This window comes from Neovison vison, chromosome 13, assembly GCF_020171115.1.
Source record: "Neovison vison isolate M4711 chromosome 13, ASM_NN_V1, whole genome shotgun sequence".
NCBI lineage: Eukaryota > Metazoa > Chordata > Mammalia > Carnivora > Mustelidae > Neogale > Neogale vison.
In genome coordinates, this window is record NC_058103.1 from 12,297,260 (window position 1) to 12,311,577 (window position 14,318).

Sequence of the window (14,318 nt, forward strand, 5' to 3'; positions counted from 1 at the left end):
ACATCGGGGCCCAAATCTTCACGCCGCTGGAGAGCGTCACGCTAAGCAGTTTTTCTCCTTGGTGAGCTGACTATACTCTCTGCGGGGTCGGGAGGGGGAGGAAAGGAAGTGTTCTGCACAAGCATTCTCCCAAGGAGATACCATCACCGGCCCTCAAGCGGGAAGACTGTGATCAACTGAAATGTCACCAGGCTGTAACTGTCCATTGTCCATGGACACGTCGTGAATGAGTAATACGAAAGGGGCTCATGCAGTGGAAAAGGGAGGTGCAAAGGCAAAGCTGCCAGAGGCAGAGCTCATGGACCCCCCGTGATTCAGGGTGGGCTCTGCTTGGGGAGCAGAGCTCAAGATGCGGCGACAAAGAGGTAGTCCTTGATCTTTTTCCTAGTTCGCTTAAGCGCATGCTGCTAAAGAGAGAGTGTCTGATTGCTCAAGGAGTCCCATCGAACAGTGGAGAAGGCAGGTCCAGGGCGGGTGTAGACATCCAAACACTTGCAGATAAATGGGAAGCAGGGCTCGTTTCTTCTCTGCCTTTGGACTCAACACCCAGACCAATGGCAGGCATAGCACAGAAGCTTACTGCGGGTGTGTTCAACCAAACCCAGCCCCAGCTCTGTTTGTACTTTGAGCGCCCGTGAGTCTCTCGCTTTACCCCTCCAGGCATCCTTTTTACCACTTACCAGTGATCTCTTAGAGGTCGTCCCAGGTCTGGCATTCTAGGATTCTCAGGTCAAGACTAGTTTTAAAATCCTAAGAAAGCAGGGAATTTAAAATGTTTCCATAAATGTTTATATCTCAGATGCCGGATCCTTGGGTTCCTTTATTACCCCACTGTGTGCATGCAAGTCTTCGGGCTTAAATGTCCCCATGAATACATCACCCAGAGGTATCTGGGGTATATTTACATTTTTAGCATCCGTGTAATTCTATTTGGTTTTATGCCACAGGAAGTTCAAGCCTGATTCATTTATGGAGTTTCGCCAAATGAGTCTTTAGAAAGGAAAGACGATGTGTTGCACATGTTAGACCACTGTACTTTGCCTTGTTATCCAATCGGGCATGTTGGGGGTGGCTCGAGCTTCGGTCCAAGAATCTGTTAGCAATCCATAAAGTTGAATACTTTACTGTCTTATTTGGAAGCATGGAATTTAAGAGCTGGAATGGGCCTTCGAGGTAGGCAGGCATCTCTGACTAAAACAAGGGCAGGGGAGATTTTGCCCATTTTTGCATGCCTCTCCACTCTCCACGCGGCTTTCCTGTTGTGGGTCTAGAAAATCTGATCCGAAAAAGTCCTGGTGCTAACCTGAGAATGAGACGCTTGGGAACAGACAACAGAATTGGGTCCAGGCGGAGAGTGTTTTCCTTCTGAGCCCAAACAGACAGCTCCAGAGTTCAGTTCCTGCTTGTCACAGGCGGGGTGGGGGCAGCCGGGCAGGGGGGCACCGAGGGTTCGTGCCAGGCGGGAGCTACCTTTTGCTGGCTTTTGCAAGAAGTGTATACCGAAGAGAAGCCGCCCTCCATAGAAGTATAGCCGAAGACCCATGGGCACCTTACAAGGGAACAAAGAGCCCATGCACACTGACAGAGAGACCGAGGACTCACAGCGATGCCATCAGACCTCGGACTGGAGTCAGCAGACAGGGCAGCGGCGGAACCCAGAGGAGAGACGAAACCAGAAAGGAGAGAAGCAAACATCCCGGGATGCCCCTAGTGAGATGGGACATGACGGTGGAAAGTGCAGAGGTGCTGCCGTGGGGCCTGAGGAGGCAGCGTGATTGCGGGGGACCCTACGCCTTCACCCATGGGACATCGAAGCTCCAATGGAGGACACAGTCCTCAAAGTGAAGGCTGTGGACGGAGGGAAGTAGCGTACTGGAAGGTGAAAAACGAGGCCCAACGCTGGGAGAATTGAGGGCAGGGGAAGGTGAGGGCAGCAGATGCAGAACAGAGTCGTACATTTCGGGAGTTCTTCTCTGTGGCACTTGACCCATGTCTGGGGCGACCATTTAAACGCCCTCGGCCGAGGTTCGCACAAAGACAATGGACTGAGGGGATTTGGACAGGATCAGAACAGAATCCTGTCCTTTAGACAGTGTCCTTGGATACTAGAAGTTAATAATGGGGCCACAATCTGTGTTGTAAAATCTCTATTGTACTTTCGGCTGCAAGTAACAGGAGGCCCAGCGCAAAGGAGCCGGAACCCTGAGGGATATTTGGCATCTCATAAAACAAGAAGGGGACAGAGGGCGGTGCCAGGGTTTTCCAGGAAGGGGCCCCCCTGCCTGCAGCAAGGACCCTCTGTCTTCCCATCTTTTTTCCCCACTGGTCCGCAGGCTGATGCCCGCTCAGGATGGCTCTCCTCGTGGCGTTGGCAGTTTTAGGCATCCATGCAGACAACAGTCAAGGCAGAAGAAAGACCGAAGTCCTCACTTGTGTCACATGTTTGTGTGTATGCACGCGTGCACACGTGTGTGTATGTCATTTTTTAAGAGCAAAAAATCCCTTCCCAGAAGCGCCTCTTACAACATTCCCTCCCATCTTCTCAGTCGCGGGGTGACCTCATTACCGCACCAGGCCTTGTCCATGGCCACCTTTCAGCAGAGCCAACTAGACCAACAGACTGGCTGAGGCTGTTGAAGGTTCATCCTGAGGGGCAGGAGGCGTCCCCGGAAGCAGGAGGCTGTCCAGGCAGAGGTGGACAGATGGGGTCCGCGTGGGAGGGAGAAGGATTGAGGATCCAAAGTGCACATGGGATTAGTTGTTCTGGGTCATGGTGAGGGGACTGGAGAGGGCGTCCCCAGCCCAGGCCCGCTAAGTCCCTCCACTGACCCTCTGCACTTCGGGGACAACGGTGACAGAGGAGTGACTGAGGTCAAGGAGAAGTGAAATGACAGAGCAGCGTTTCTCGGGTAGGGAGGGGCAGCTCTCGAACTACCCCCCCTGCCGCACCCCCCAACTCAGCCCTTTTTACCACCACGACAGCTCTTTCCCTGTGACATTTTAAACCACCTTCGTTAAGGCTTATTGCAGGGAACATGTATTTGTTTCCAACTTTATTGAGACGTAATTGACATACAACATTGTGTAACTTTACGGTGTAAAACGTGATGATTCAATACACATGTATTTTGCGAAATGGTCACCACCGTAGGTTAGTTAGCACATCTGTCACCTCACGTCATTATCTTTCGTGTTGTCCTAAGAACATTCTAGATCTACTGGGAGCAGATCGTGAATACTTGCGAGTGTACAACCCAGTGATGTTAACTGGGGTCACCACACGCACATCGCAGCCCCAGGACGTTTGTCTTAAAACCAGAAGTCTGGACCCTTTGATCAGCACCTCCCACATTTTCCCTACCCCCCCGGCCCCTGTTTTTGTAAGTTGGCCTTTTGTTAGATTTCACATATCAATACATTTATATAGTATTTCTGTGTCTTTGACTTCAGTGAGCACAGTGTCCTCAAGTTCCACCCAAGTTGTCACAAATGGCCGGATTTCTTTCTTTTTGAAGGCTGAAGTTTATATACACCTATATATAATTACATATAGTTGTTATATAGTTATATATATAATACCTATTTTATGTATAGAACATTTATATATATAATATATGTTATATATATGTTAATTATATATATATATATATATATATATATATATATATATATATATATAGCATTTTCTTTATCCATTCATCAATAGATTCAGAAGTGGTTTCCATGTCTTGGCTCTTGGGAACACGGGAGTGTATGCAGACACATACCCAGGACTGGGATTCCTGGATCATAGGCCAGCTCCGTTCTTCATCTTCTGAGGACCCTCCATACCGTTTTCCACAGTGGCTGCACTAAATATAGTCCCACCGACAGGGCACGAGGGTCCCCTTTTCTCCACATCCTCGCCAACACTTCTTACTCCTCATCTTTTTGATAACAGCCACTCGAACAGGTGTGAAGTGGTATCTCATTGTGGTTCTAATTTGCATTTTCTTGATGATTCGTGATATGAAGCATCTTTTCATGTATCTGTTGGCCACCTGTCTTTTTTCTTTTTTTGAAAAAAAATTTATTCCATTCCTCTGCCAATTTTTAAACCAGATTATTTGGTTTTTTTGCTGTTGAGTTGTATGATATCACATACTTGGGATATCCACCCCTTACCCCCTTACCTGAAATATGGTTTCTAAATATTTTCTGCCATTTCATAAGTTGTGTCATCATTTTGCTGTTTCCTTGGCTGTGCAGAAGGTTTTCAGTTAGACGTAGCCCGACTTATGTCTTTTTGCTTCTGTTGCTTGTGTCTTCAGTGTCCAACCCTCCCCCACAAAAGAAAACTGGTTCTAAAACCAGTGTCAACGAGTTTGCCCTGATGTTTTTTTCTAGGAGTTTTATGGTTTCATGTTTTATATTTAAGTCTTTCATCGATTTTAAGTTCATTTTTAAAAAGATTTTATGTATTTATTTGACAGAGATCACAAGTAGGCAGAGAGACAGACAGAGAGAGGGGGGAAGCAGGCTCCCCACTGAGCAGAGAGCCCGATGCGGGGCTCGATCCCAGGACCCTGGGATCATGATCTGAGCTGAAGGCAGAGGCTTAACCCACTGAGCCACCCAGGTGCCCTGATTCTAAGTCCGTTCTGCAAGTAGTGTAAGACAAGGATCCAGTTTTAAGCTTTTGTGTGTGGATACTCAGTTTCCCCAGAACCTCTTCCTGAGAAGATTATCTTTTTTTTTTTTTAAGATTTTATTTATTTATTTGACAGAGAGAGATCACAAGTAGACAGAGAGGCAGGCAGAGAGAGAGAGAGGGAAGCAGGCTCCCTGCTGAGCAGAGAGCCCGATGCGGGACTCGATCCCAGGACCCTGAGATCATGACCTGAGCCGAAGGCAGCGGCTTAACCCACTGAGCCACCCAGGTGCCCCTGAGAAGATTATCTTTTCTTCCTTCGAGTCTTCCTGCCTCCCTTGTCAAATATTAGTTGGCTGTATATGCATGGGTTTGTTTCTGGGTTCTTGATTCTGTTCCATTTATCAGCATGTTTTGCCATCCAGTTTCGATTACTACACCTCTGAAGTGACAGTTAAAAATCAGGGAATGTCTGGCTTTGACATTGGTTTTCTGTTTTCTCAAGATTACTTTGGCTATTCAAGGTCTCTTATGGCTTCATACCAATTTTACGATCATTTTTCCCTATTTCCATGAAAAAAATGCCATTAAAATTTTGATAGGGATTGCATTGACTCTATAGATGACTTTGGGAAGTATGGACATTTTTGCAATATTCATTCTTCCAGCCTACAAACACAAGATAGTTTTCCATTAATTTGTGTCTTTTTCGGTTTCTTTTAGCTGTGTCTCAGAGTTTTCAGTGTATAGATTGTTCACTTCTTTGGTTACATTTATTCTTAAGTATTTTTTTTATTGTTTTTGAAGGTATTGTGAATAGGATTGTTTTCTTTATTTGTCCTTCAGATACTTAATGTTAATGCCTAGAAATGCACCTGATTTTTGTGGGTTGATTTTGTGTCCTGTAAGATTATGAAATTTATGTTTTAGTTCTAACAGTGTTTTGGTGGTTTCTTTAAGGTTTTCTATATATAAGATCATATCATCTGCAAAAAAAGATAATTTTACTCCTTCCTTTCCAATTTGGATGATCTCTCTCTCTCATCTCACTGCTGTGGCTAGGGTTTCTAGTGCTATGTTGAACAGTAGTAGTAAGAATGGTCATCCTTATCTTGTTCCTAATTTTATTTTATGACCTACTTTTTTCTTATTTTAAGAAAGAGCTCTTAGTTTTTCACAGCTTTTTTCACATAGGGCCTTCAGATGTTGAAAGATGCTACTTGTATACTTTATTTGTTGAAAGCTTTTATCGTGAAGGGTGTTGAATTTTGTTAAATGCTTTTCTGCCTTGGAAGGATTGTGTAATTTTTTTAAAGATGGTATGATTTTTATTCTTCATTCTGTTAATGTAGTCTATAGTGTTTATTGATTTCTGGATATTAAGCCAGCATCCCAGACAGAAATCCCACTTGATCATGATGTATGATCCTGTTCATATGTTGAAGTTAGTTTGCTAGAATTTTGTTGAGAATTTTCGCATGTATATTCATCAAGGATATTGACTTTTGGTTTTCTTTTCACATAGTGTCCTTGTCTGGCTTTGACATCAGGGTAATGCTGGCCTTGTAAAATGAGTTTGGGAGTGTTCCCTCCTCTCCAATGTCTTTTGGAAGAGGTTGAGAAGAATTGGCATTACTTCTTTAAATATTTGGTAGAATTCATCAATGAAACCATTAGGTCTTGGGCTACTTTGTGGGAGGGTTTTTTTTTTCCAATTTATTTATTTTCAGAAAAACAGTATTCATTATTTTTTCACCACACCCAGTGCTCCATGCAAGCCGTGCCCTCTATAATACCCACCACCTGGTACCCCAACCTCCCACCCCCCCGCCACTTCAAACCCCTCAGACTGTTTTTCAGAGTCCATAGTCTCTCATGGTTCACCTCCCCTTCCAATTTACCCAAATTCCCTACTCCTCTCTAACGCCCCTTGTCCTCCATGCTATTTGTTATGCTCCACAAATAAGTGAAACCATATGATAATTGACTCTCTCTGCTTGACTTATTTCACTCAGCATAATCTCTTCCAGTCCCGTCCATGTTGCTACAAAAGTTGGGTATTCATCCTTTCTGATGGAGGCATAATACTCCATAGTGTATATGGACCACATCTTCCTTATCCATTCATCCGTTGAAGGGCATCTTGGTTCTTTCCATAGTTTGGCGACTGTGGCCATTGCTGCTATAAACATTGGGGTACAGATGGCCCTTCTTTTCACGACATCTGTGTCTTTGGGGTAAATACCCAGGAGTGCAATTGCAGGGTCATAGGGAAGCTCTATTTTTAATTTCTTGAGGAATCTCCACACTGTTCTCCAAAGAGGCTGCACCAACTTGCATTCCCACCAACAGTGGAAGAGGGTTCCCCTTTCTCCACATCCTCTCCAACACATGTTGTTTCCTGTTTTGTTAATTTTGGCCATTCTAACTGGTGTAAGGTGATATCTCAATGTGGTTTTAATTTGAATCTCCCTGAGGGCTAATGATGATGAACACTTTTTCATGTGTCTGATAGCCATTTGTATGTCTTGATTGGAGAAGTGTCTGTTCATATCTTCTGCCCATTTTTTGATGTGTTTGTCTGTTTCATGTGGGTTGAGTTTGAGGAGTTCATTATAGATCCTGGATATCAACCTTTTGTCTGTACTGTCATTTGCAAATATCTTCTCTCTGTGGGAGGGTTTTGATTCTTCTTCTGTCCGTGGTCATTATTGGTCTGTTCAGGTTTTCTATCTCTTCTTACAGTCTTGGTAAGTTTTCTATTCCTAGGAATTTATTTATTCTAGGCTATCTGATTTCTTGTTGTATAATTTTTCTTAGTGGCCTCTGTGGTCCTTCCTATTTTGTGGTATTTGTTATAATGTCTTTTTTTTTTTCATTTATAACTTTGCTATTTGAGTCCCCTTTCTTCTCTCCTTGGTTAATCTAGCTGTCTACTTTATCTTTTAAAAAAACCAACTCTCAGTTTTACTGATTTTTTAAAAATTTCTTCTCTGTATTTTGTTTTCCTTCCTACTTCTAACTTTGAGCTTAGTTTGTTCTTTTTTCTAATGACTTGAGATGTAAAGTTAGGTTGTTTATTTGAGATCTTCCTTTTTTTTTAACATATGCATTTATTGCTATAACCTCTTAGAACTGCTTTTGCTTCATGGCATAAGTTTTTATGTTATATTTTTATTTTCATTTGTCTCAAGATACTTTCTTTCTTTTTTTTTTTTTAAGATTTTATTTATTTATTTATTTGACAGACAGAAATCACAAGTAGTCAGAGAGGCAGGCAGAGAGAGGAGGAAGCAGGCTCCCTGCTGAGGAGAGAGCCCGATGCGGGGCTCAATCCCAGGACCCTGAGATCATGACCTGAGATGAAGGCAGAGGCCTTAACCCACTGAGCCACCCAAGCGCCCCTCAAGATACTTTCTGATTTCCCTTTATATTTATTGACTCACTGGTTGTTCAGGAATGTGTTGCTTAATTCCCCCACTTTTGTGAGTTTTTCAGTTTTCCTCCTGTTATTGATTTCTGGCTTCATACCATTGTGATTTAAAAAAGATATGATTCCAGTCTTCTTAAATTTGTTAAGACTTGCCTGGTGACCCAAAATACAGTCTATCCAAGTGCACTTGAGAAAGATGTATATCCAGCATCTGCTGGATAGAATGTCCTGTGTATGTCTGTCAGTTCTATTGAGTCTATATTGTTATTCAGGTCAGGGGAAACTTGTTTTGCCATGAAATTGGGTGACATATCTAATGTGGCAATAATGAGATGTGGCCATTTTGATGGGAACAGCTGAGATCGGAAACAGAGAGACTTGGTTTTATTCTTGACTCCATTTTCTACTTGAGAGGCACTGAGCAGTTACTTGGTGTCCTTAGACCTACCTCCAGCACCACAATTTCTTTGGCATGTGGCTTCTTTCATGGGACGCTACGACGAGGGCTTTCCTGAGGGCTACCATGGCAATGAGTGAGGCATTCTATAGGTACACAAAAACAGTGCTGGCTGAGGGGCTGAGAACAAGGAGGCAGGGGAACCAAATGTCCTCCTTTTTCTTTTCTCTCAGCCTTCCATCTCCGTTACTACTCACTGCCTTGGCCAAACCCAACAAGAAGCCGAGGGACAAGGAAGGAAAAAGAAAGGGTGGAGAGAGGGGCGGTCTATACAAATATCTAGTACAGGTGTCGTAGGTGCCTTATGGATGGATAGAAATGGATATTATTTTTGTTATTTTTTAAGTTTCAGAATCCTAAAGTCAATTTTTCAAAAAAGGAAAGGTCAAACTTCCCTTATATAAGAAAACCAGACCACGTGTTAGAGACCACAGCCCCTGGCTTTTCTGTTGCTCTCTTCTCTCATCCACAGATGAAAGCATGCTAAAGGAGAATTAGTTACGTACTGAAATTCAACTATTTGAGGAAAGTTTGTGAGAAGCATAGTTGGAATAGTTTTGTTATCTTCCTGCTCGTGTAAATACAATATGTCCCCCCCAGACTGTCTCTGTGTGTCAAACAAGTTCCTCCACTCCAACTAAACCGACCTGTCAGTGTAGCCAGACGCTGGGTAAACAAGTCTGACAGAAGCTGTGGTAATGACAGCATGGACAGCCATCTATCTTCTGCTACGATGACTGCATCCAGTGCGTGCATCTTGAGTAGTTTTTCCTGAAGTGATGATTCCAGTGGACCATTTGATACAGCCACACTCTCTGCCCTGTACCCATCAATGACCAGCAAGTGATGACAGGTCACTATTCCATTCTAAACTCGAGAGCCAGACTTGTGTAGCCAATGCAGATTTCTCCTAGCTCAGAGATGAGTCACTGTGCAATAAGCGTAAGCGAATTACACATGGGATCCGATGAGGGTAGACATTTGCATGCACAGCCCTCTCCTGCCTCCTGTTCTCACTCTTTCTCTGTTCTCCGTTTCTCCCCACTGCCTCAGATTTTTGCCTTCCTCACCCATTTTCTTCCATAGAGTCATTATTTTGTGATCCCCACCCGTGGATCCAGGTAGATTGAATCAGCACATCCAAACAAAGAGCCCAACCTTTGAGGTGTGGAGCACATTTCCTGAGCCCAGAAGAGAACCAGGTTAGATTCTAGAGCAGATCAGTTTTCCTCCTTGAGACAGTAACTGATATAGCCTCCAGTTTTGATGACCTAAGACCTTGGATGTAGGCTCTTGGTTACTTAGTCCACAAATTACCTTCTTCTGGTGGCTCAGCTCATCACAGTTATGCCAGATACTGACCAATTCTGTTCCCTCAGGAACTGATACTTGAATCCTTCCCATGCCCACCCCTTACTCAACTGCTGAATGAACCAGAGAGAAAGTATTTCTAATTGGATTCCTGTTTTGATAAGATTTTACCTGTTGCCTTTAAAATAAACACATGAAGGACTTCCTCTCCTCCTGCTTTTCCAACTTGTAGCAAAAGGAATGAAAAAAATACCACACACATTGAGAGGAACAAGACAGGGGAAGGAGGTGTTCTCTCAACAATAAGAAATGTCTCAGCAACTATAACTTAATTTAGAAATATATGGGTAATTCCAAAGAGGGAAAGTTTTAGTAGGAAGCATGTTTCTTCTAAAAGCAGCAGTTGTCTTTATGTAATGGATATGCACAAGAACTTTTGGTCATCCGTGCCTAGAGCTGTTTGCTTCAATTATCTCTGTGAATTTCAATTTACCTCCTCTTCTTCCCTTTAGAGCGAGACCATTGTTTATTAAAAAGGCGATCCAGTTCCCTTCTCATGTATCAGGTGCCTATCCTGTCACAGAAGAAAAGTGTCTATAAAGAGCCTCCTTTGCTGGAGTGGGTGTAGGATCCTCGCTGGGATAAGATTAAGCTCGAGTGTCAGTCACACCCTTAGAGCAGTGTTTCTCAACCCAATTTGCACATTAAGATCACCTGGGGGAGTGTGGAAAGGGGTGGTGTATCTATACACACTGATTACCTGGGCCTCACCCTGGAGAATCTGATTTAATTGTCTGACGACCAGATATCCATAGGTTTTAAAAGTTCCTGAGTGGTTCTAATGTGCACCCAGGTTGAGAATTACTGCCTTAGAGCTTTAAGAAGTCTGCCCATGACTGGCTTTGTTACCCTATTAACTAGGTAGCTTTCTTCTGAAATTCAAAAGGAGATTCTTGAAATTGTTTGCCTATCTACAGCCCAATGATGTCCAACCCTAAAGGAGAAAGGGATGTAACACCTGAAGCCTACGAGGGCCAGAGTTCTGAGAAGTCAAATATTTGAATCTGAATATTGGAATACTGGTCAAACTGTGAGGATGCTTCCTTCCCTCCTTCCCCACCCCACCACCATATATATGCTTGCTTGTGTGTGCCTACATGCATACATACACACACAATGACATACCGTGGTTCTACAAATGCACACCACTTTTGGCCCACCTGGCACAAAGCACTGAAGCAGTTAATTTCTATTTGTCAAAATGGTCTTCCTGCCCTTACTGGGGTGCAGGTGGCCTTCTTACGGTCAAATTATTTTCCATCTCAAGTTGTTTGTTTGTAATTCCAACACAGGTTCCCATAGAAACAGTGTGAATATGGTGATAAATTTCCAAAGTCACCTCAGTATAGCCTGTTAACCCATAATACATCTAAACCAGCATACAAAAAATTCTAGGGCAATCACTATGGATTGAAAGCACTAACAACATGTGTCCACCCTGCTGGATTACTAATACACCAACATGTTCCTTGAAAGAATAAGGGCACAGGCAGGAAGAGTAACATAGAATGGCAATGATACAAAAAAAGAAGAGAGAAATGAGTCAAACTCAAGGGTGAGAGCAGGCTTTGGAGACCAAGAAAAGAATGAACATAAGCACTGAGTTTTAAGAGCTAAGGGGTAGGCTGAGGTAGATGTAAGTGAGGTGGTATATTGGGGGTTGCCTATTTAGTAGATCATTGACATTCACAATCTTAAAAATTCCTGACTGTGTAAACAGGGAACTCTTTATGGAGGCCGTGGGTTTCTTCCAAATTACATGCCCATAGGAATTTTCTCTGATTTTTATGAATATCTTGGTACCTTTGGTCATGTTTTCAATTTAGTAGAAATTGAATTCTCTTTTGCCATTTTTTCACAAAGAAATAAAGTGTTACCAGGAAGTAGTGGAGACTGCAATGAACTAAAAGCAGATGCTCCATCTCACCTCCAACCAGAGACTTCCAGGATGTGCTGCTTGCCACTTCTCTATTTTTGTTCAAGAAATAAGGTATTTACATAGACTATCCTGACTTTATCCTGGAAGTAGTAGTTAATGTAATAAGACAAGAAAAGGAAATGTAAGGTATATAGATTTAAGAAGGAAGAAATAAAATTATCTTTGTAATTACAGAAGATGTAATTATCTATGCAGAAAACCACAAAGGATTGGAACTAATAAACAATTATGGCAAGATTGCAGAGTACGAGGTTAATATACAAAAGTCAGTAGCTTTCTTATATAAAAAAATGAAAAATTGGGATTTGAAATTAGAAAAATACCACCATTTCTACTAGTGGCAACAAATTTTAAATATTTATGTACAAATTGAACAAAATATGTACAAGATCTATATGAGGAAAACTGGAAAACCTTGATGAAAGAAATCAAAGAAGATCTGAAGGGAGAGGTGTTCTATGTTCATGGATAGGAGGACCTGACATTGTTAAGATGTACTTCTCAACTTTATCTGTAGATTCAACATAATCCCAGTCATAATTCCAGTAAATTATTTTGTGGATGTCAATAAACCGAATTTAAAGTTTACATGAAAAGACAAAAAAAAAAAAAAAAAGAATAACCAACACAATACTAAAGAAGAAGAGCAAGCTCAGAGGAGTGAAAACACAACTTCGAGACTTACTAGGGAGAGACGCTAATCAAGACAGTTTGCTATTGCCAAAAGAACAAATCAATAGATCAATAGGACAAAATGGCCTAGAAATATACCCACACAAATTCAGTCAACTGATCTTTAACAAAGGAATTAAGGCAATTCAGTAGAGATAGGATATTCTTTTCAATAAATGATACACATCACATGCAAAAATTCAATGTGGATCCAGACCTTTCACAAAAGTAACTCAAAATGGATCATGGACCTAAATGTAAAAAACAGTACTTCTGGAAGATACCATAGGAGAAAATTCAAGTGTGCTTGATTTTGGTGATGACTTTTTTGACAGAACATTGAAAAAACATGACCCATGGGAAAAGAAAAAATTGATCACAGATTTCATTACAGTTTAAAACTTCTGCTCTATGAAAGACCCCATTAGGAGAATGAAAAGACAGTCCACAAACTTGGAAAAATCTTTGCCAAACGTGTTTGTGGAACTTATATCTAAAATACACAAAGAACTCTTCAAACTCAGTAAGAAAACAAACAACTCAGTTAAAAATGGACAAAAGATCAAAAAAACACTTCACCAAAGATGTTTAGATAACAAATATTTAGTATTAGTTTAGTAGGAATATGAATATGAAACATATACATATGAAATATGTAAATGAAAAGATCCTCCACATTACATGTCATTAGAGAACTATAAGTTGGAACAACCATGAAATACCACTACGCACTGATTAGAATGGCTAAAATCCAAAGTGGCTTCAAAAATCATAAGTGATCAAAAATATGGATGAGCATAGCCTGCTATGTTAGTACTCCAAATTAAATGCATGTTTGAAGATGTGCTAGCAGTGGGACATGGAAGAGGAACTCTCTATGGGACGAAGCTGTGAGTCAGTCAGAAAAAGAAGATAGATTTGCCTGGCTGAACCAAACAAAAGTTACAAAGTTTTAAAATAGAATGAGGGGCGGGGCACCTGGGTGGCTCAGTGGGTTAAGCCGCTGCCTTCGGCTCAGGTCATGATCTCAGGGTCCTGGGATCGAGTCCCGCATCGGGCTCTCTGCTCAGCAGGGAGCCTGCTTCCTCCTCTCTCTCTCTCTGCTTGCCTCTATGCCTACTTGTGATTTCTCTCTGTCAAATAAATAAAATCTTTAAAAAAAAAATAGAATGAGGGGCAATTTTTAAGATGTCGATCACTCTATCGCCAAGTAAAATCCATATCAGTTCACTGCAAATAAACTAAAATCATCTCACTTTCTATGCCCAGTAGATGCCTCCTGCATGGATGTCCATTGGACTGTGCTCTAGAGATTGAGGGAGACAAAATGGTCAATGACATTTGCAGGCGAGTAAGAGAAGACAAGTACACCAATAACTAGATTTGATAATAGTTACAGAAGAGGATTCTCTAAAAAGAGGGAGACTGGGGAGGAAATAAATGGAAGCTTTTGGGAGAGGAACATTTTGGAAGGGTCTTGAAGAATTCGTAGAATTTTTACAGGCGATCAGGTGACAGTCCAAGTCAAGAGAGCATTGCGAGCAATCAACCAGGTCAAGAAGGACAAATGTTAAGTGATGCAATTTGGCTGGAGTGGGGCATAAACAGAGTGATAATGGAAAGTGTGGCTGAAGGGCAAGATTTGAACATTATGTGGAGAATCCTGAATGTCAGACTAAAGCATTTGCACTTAATTCAGCACTTAATTCACTTAATTCATTTATCAGGCATTAAGCACTGGACAGAATTCTAAAATTGTCCTTTTCTCTGTCCTTGGGCCTGATGTTGATGGAAAATTTGCTTTCTTCCCATATAT